The sequence below is a fragment of the Rhagoletis zephyria genome, unplaced genomic scaffold (genome assembly GCF_001687245.7).
Source record: "Rhagoletis zephyria isolate East Lansing unplaced genomic scaffold, Rhagoletis_zephyria_1.1 Rzeph_scaffold_19009, whole genome shotgun sequence".
Lineage (NCBI taxonomy): Eukaryota > Metazoa > Arthropoda > Insecta > Diptera > Tephritidae > Rhagoletis > Rhagoletis zephyria.
The window spans coordinates 3,060-9,093 of record NW_016176070.1 but is presented as its reverse complement, the minus strand read 5'-3'; the positions used below and the strand labels follow the sequence as shown (position 1 = coordinate 9,093).

The 6,034-nt window shown below is 37.4% G+C and overlaps 1 long non-coding RNA gene across 1 annotated transcript; it reads left to right on the top strand.

Annotated features, from left to right (window-relative positions):
* The first annotated feature begins 2,497 nt into the window (after nucleotides 1–2,497).
* LOC108380366 (uncharacterized) lies at nucleotides 2,498–5,397 on the top strand. The gene is made up of 3 exons (XR_001849561.1): nucleotides 2,498–2,507; nucleotides 5,196–5,291; nucleotides 5,376–5,397. It is a non-coding gene; the product is annotated as an uncharacterized LOC108380366 (long non-coding RNA).
* Nucleotides 5,398–6,034: the final 637 nt, after the last annotated feature.

The following is a 6,034-nucleotide window of genomic DNA, read 5'->3' as shown; positions in this document are numbered from 1 at the left end:
CCCCTTGGGTTTTCTTCTTTTGGTATTTGTAAAATCTATACCAACTTTAAACTTTCTGCTCTAACCAACATAACAACAACATAAAAGTGAAGCGTATCCCCATTAATTTCGAAAAAGACCCCAGATCATGATCCAAAGTCAGTTTTGGAGTCATCACTGAAGATTCGACAATGTGTGTGCCCGGTCTCAGTGATGGAGTTAAACCAGCATTCAGTCTCAGGGAACTCAAGATTATAGAATCTCTTCAACAAAGGTAATGGTGGCGTACTATCCTGTAGCATTGAAAATACACAAGTGCTTGAATCTCTTTCGCTAGCAATTTTCGCCGCGCCCCACTCATTGTCATACCAGCATCCGGTTCTTTTTAATCTGCAGGTGGCCTTTAAGGCTTCCCCACGTATGAAAACACAAAGCGACGGTAAGTGCAGCAGGTCGTCAAGAACACTATACACTACTCAAAAAAAATAAAGTTAAATAAAGGGGCTATCAAACAACCATTTTGGTTCTCTACATCGAAACCAGATAAATCTTCGTGGACCCCCATTTACAACTCATGGACCCCCATATTTTTTCATGTCACCGTGGATCCCCGTCGAGTCATCCGTGGACCCCTGGGGGTCCACCTGGGCCACTTTTGGAATCACTGCACTAGACCGTACCAGAGGAATAAATCACCGTACACCCCTCAGTCTAAGGTATTTTTGTAAGGCAATCTCGAAAAAACGTAAGGGTTCTCCTTTTTAAATATTTCGTAATTTCTTCGGCATTTACTGTCGGATATTAAAGTATGATAAATCTATCTTCAAGAAATGTTTTCTCCAAAGTTCACTGACCCCGTTCAAGTACCCCGTTCTAGTCCTTACGCACCAGATCTCAGTTCCTACCGCCCTACTGTACCATCCTAATATCTTTAAATTAAAGCTCTCCGAAAATCGTAAGGATTTTTTTGATTATTCCAGTCGATCAGAATTAAAAAAATATATATATTTTGTTTTGCTTACTTTAGGTGTCACCGAAAAATGTAAAACGACGACCGCTAGGTTCGGCCAAAACAAAGTTTAGTTTTCGAAATTTCCCTGGGTAAATTCCCTAAATGATCGATGTTTTGCTTCGATGCAGCGAAATTCTTCCACTCGGTGTATATAGTCGATGTATCGATGCATCGATGTTTTTTCAAAACTGACATCTGTAGTACTTTGAACTGCCATTCCAGTTTTTTAGTTGTGCAAAAAAGAGAAGTGACTTTGACCCATGATTCAATAACACAGGTTTACAAAAAAAAAGTGTATGCATATTAAACCAAACCTATATATCCCTATGTTATTCGACATGCTGAATGCGAATCCGAGGTCCGTTAGCCTCCATCACGTCAGGTTCGTGGTCATTTGAAGGTCAAGTAGGGATAAATTAATTGAATAAACCTGAAAATTCAATAAAATTCATCGGAATTTGACCTTGGGATGACCCAAAGTTGGCATGACCTCCAGAAGACCTTGAGGAATCAAGGGACCTCCATACTCGGTTTCAGTGACAACAAAAACAAATTTTATTTTTTTAATATTTATTGAATAAATTTTATGTCCTATTTGACCTTCAAATGACCTCGAAGCTGACTTTATGGAGGTTAACGGACCTCGGATTCGGGTTCAGCGAATGCAAAACCTTATGTATATGAATTTTCAGGTTTATTCAATGAATTTTTCCCTACTTGACCTTCAACTAACCACGAACCTGACGTGGTGGAGACTAACGGACTTCGGATTCGCATTCAGCGTATCGAATAACATATAGATATATAGGTTTGGTTTAATATGCATAAGCTTTTTTTTGTAAACCTGTGTAATTAAAGGTTTGCTCATTACTGACATTAGAGTTTTGACACTCCCTTAGCTCCCTTACAAAAGCTTTGCACACACACACGAACCCACACACAATGCTTTGCTAAGGGAGCCGATTTTATCAAGAGGGAGCGAGAAAACTGCTTTTTGAGCAAACTTTTTTATTATTGAATCATGACTTTGACCAAGGCGAATTTATATAAGGTGGTGTTACTAGCTCAGCTGATTTCGTGTATGTGTTTCGCCGCACGGCTTCTGATATCAAATTGAAAAATTTTGTTTGAATTTCTACACACACTCTTACAAATTTTGACAGTTTATGCCGCCAAAGTAAAAACAAAATACATGTAAATTTTTGTTTTTGTACTCCTGCTATCACCTTATATTAATTCGCCTTGACTTTGACCAACAAATAGAAATGGCTCCAAAAAGTTCCGTCAGAAATATAATTAGCTCAGTAGCAGTAACATATTTCTAACTTTGTGCAATTTTGCTAATAACATATTGGCTGCGTTTCTTTATACATTCCGGATAATCCATTTCACAGCCAGAATAAACAGAATGCGTTTGAAATATACGTTAACATATCATCAGGAACGTTCCACAGAATAAGTAAACAAAAAAGTTTATTCCAAACGTTCAGTATGAATAAAGAAATGCAGCCATTTTGTTGTGAAAGATTATCTGAAAAAATCCTATGCAAATCGATTGTCGATGTATGCCATTCGATGCATCGAAAAGTATCGTTATGCATTTCGATGCATCGAATCAAAGAAAAACATCGATGTATTTTTGCCGCAGAGCGATACGCGAATACGACGCGAGTACGCCCGTCGGGCGGACGCTGTCCAGGGCTGGTCCAATGTACATATATGTTTATATCAATGTCGTAATGTCTTAAGAGCAATTACATTATAGTGCACTTATGCAGTTCACCCAAATCACATCTCAAAAACGGGGGTACTTAATGTGCAATTGTAGCTATTTATTTCTACCGCAATTAAAAATATCACAATAATAATTTTTCAAAATGTCTGCCACATACATATGAGGCTCAACTACACTTTGCAGAAACCTGATTTTTCTTTTAAGCGAAAACCGAACAGGCCGCCAAAGGTAGAAGCAAATGAAGATATATGTAAGAGTAAGTGTATGTCCCACACACGCCACTCGCTAAACACCTACTAACCGCCCAACTATGATGCCGGCGCATAAATTTTAATTATAATTTATGATAATGTGTTTTATCTGGCAGAAAAAACAGCGCAGCCGACAAATGCAGGCGTATAAGGAAGCAGCAGTGAACGAGCAAGAAACTAGAGACGGCATAGAAGCGGGAATACCAGAAATTAAGAAATACAAAAATGAGTAAACAGGAAAACATGTCTGAGTGAGGGGGAAGGTGGAGGTGAAAAAAAAACGCACAACAAGTGACATGCCAGCCAACGCATGCCTGAGCCAAATGGAGCAACGCTGCATTTTATAGCCACGAAGACGAAGTCATGGCAAATGATAAAAACCATAAATACAAGCGGGAGTAAGTACACATCCACATGCATATATGCTACATATGTACGTACCTCATACATACCTCGCATCAAACCCACATCTACACATTTCCCCTAGGACAAATGAACAAAAACGCTTACTTGTACTCTTAAGTATTATTCTTACTTGTACTTATGGCTGCGCATTAGTTTGCCACGATTCGTACTCGTAGTTACTTTGCAACAAAAGCAACAACAATTAAAGCGAAAATACCTGCAACTAGTACAAGTAATGCAATAAAAGTCCTCCAATGCCGTCTACCGCCCACTAGTGTTTATTAAGGAAAATAAAAAAGAAAAATCAGTTGGCAGCAGAAATGAAAAACGCATGCAGCAGAGGTAACAACATATGTAAATATGAAGAACATAAGCAAGCAAGTAGGCAGCTAAGTGAGTAAGTATGTACAGAAGTGAGTGTGCGTAAGTGGGCGAGTTTTTTGCGCAAAACAAAGCATAACAAGCAACAAACCGAACGGAAATGGCAAGGCAACAATGCATGTAGTAAGTAAGCTAAGGATCGGAGTGGTGGAGCGAGCGCAAGTGGGAATGGTGCTGCAACGAGCAACTGGTGAAGAATAGCCGGTTTGTTTGCTGTGGCTTTTGGTTAGTCTGCGGGTGGTACAATTGCATATTCATGCGAATTCTTCACGTTTACCCCGCTTTTTTGCTTCATTCATCGGCTGGCCTCTGTTTGGCTCTTTGTTTCAAGTAACAGCAAAAGCTAACAGGTTTACGATATGAGTAACAATAATAGCAGCAGGACATCGAACAGAGGTATGGTAGTGGCAACAACAAGTCGCTTGGTATCTTGGCTGTATCTTAAAGCCGCGTGGACTTAACGATATGAGGATCAGACTTAAAAACAGGGACCAAAAATAACTGTTATCTCGAATTTACAACTTTAAAACGTTGACCGAATTCTGAAATTTAACGAAAACGTTGTTTCATAACACCTATTAGATGATAAATATTTTTGTTTCGCCGATAAGAGTTATACCCCAACGTTTATTTTTAACGTTGGGGAGTTATTTCGCTATCTGTCTTTTATTTCCATCATATTCGCCTACATTTTCATCAATATCTTTATCTTACAACATTTATCAGGCATCGTAAAAAATAAACATNATTCATTAATTTACGGGTATGTTTTTCGATATACGTACATACATACATATTTGCTATTTATTAATAAGTTTATCGGACACGCTCTCAATAAAATTATTAATATAATATTTGATGTACTTATCGATAGTAATATTTATCGATATCAAACCTTTGCTACTACTGCGGTTATCAAAATTTTTACTCAATATATCTTTCAATACATTCGTCGATATTTATATCAATGAATTTATATACTTATGTGCAAATAAAATGTTATATGTACATACATACTATATTCATATATTCATTGATAACGCTTTCGCTTTTATTAACCATATAATCTTCCATACGTTTATTTATCGATAGTTTCATCAATAACATAACTCAATTTTTGGTATATGTAGATAGTTTTAGGAAAACGTATTTATCGTTATCGTTTTTCAAAACTGTTACCCATGTACTTACTAAACTTGAATTTGGCATATTTTTTAATAAATTTGTCGATGTTGTTATCGATACAGTGCATACATGGATATAGTTATACATTTATCGATATTTTTAAAAATACATTTATCGATATCGATATCAAAATCTCAATTACTAAGCTTTTCGAAATTAATATCAATATTCACCATGTTCTTGTTCACATTATGACTCTTTTTTTAGCCGACTTCGAAAAAATTAGGAGGTTATCAATTCGTAGGAGTATTTTTTTTGTACATATGTTACCGAATAACTTTGGTCGACGTTAACCCATTTCTACAATTCTTTTCTTAAAGGAAATGTGGTACCCTCATAAGCGGTCCCATACTAATGTGGTTGAGATGCGATCATTGGATCATGAAGAAATTAACGGTACTCATAAATTTTTATATGAGAATTGAAGTCGGCTTTGTTTTTTGCTTAAAAACGACTTGTTCATTTAATTTTTGTCCAAAGTTAACCCACTGTAAACAACAGCCAGCTGACTCATGTGGCCGGCCACCCTATGTACCGCGCTGTGGATTGTTGCTCGGTTAGTTGGACAGCCTACAGGCGACGGTCATACGCACTCATGCAACTACTTGTCTGCAGGTTTATATGCATTTTGCCAATGCAATGTTGCGGATAGCGCCCGTACCCTGCGCGCGGCAAACGGAGTTTCTTGCCAACCTTCACTTGTGGCTTGCTGACGCTCGTTCGCGTTTTGTCATAAAGTGCACTAAATAAATTAATGTTGACGTCCTCGTCGGTGGTGGCGTCGAAACTGATAGTTGTTGTTATTGTTAGTTTTATGCTATACAATTACTGTTGTTGTAGCAGTATAGTTTTCGAAGTTATTTTTGTTTTTGTTTTTGTTTTTTTTTGTGCGTTAACATTTGAATACTAACAATTTCTTCACAGTATTCGAATAACGGTTTTTTGCTGTTTAACTGTTCTAAAACGGCAATGAGACCAGCAATTGTTGCTGTCGTGCAAGCAACAACACTTCTAATGCCGGTGTCAATTATGTGTGCGCATATACAATAAATACATATGTATGTGTGTATGTGTGATATGGTATGG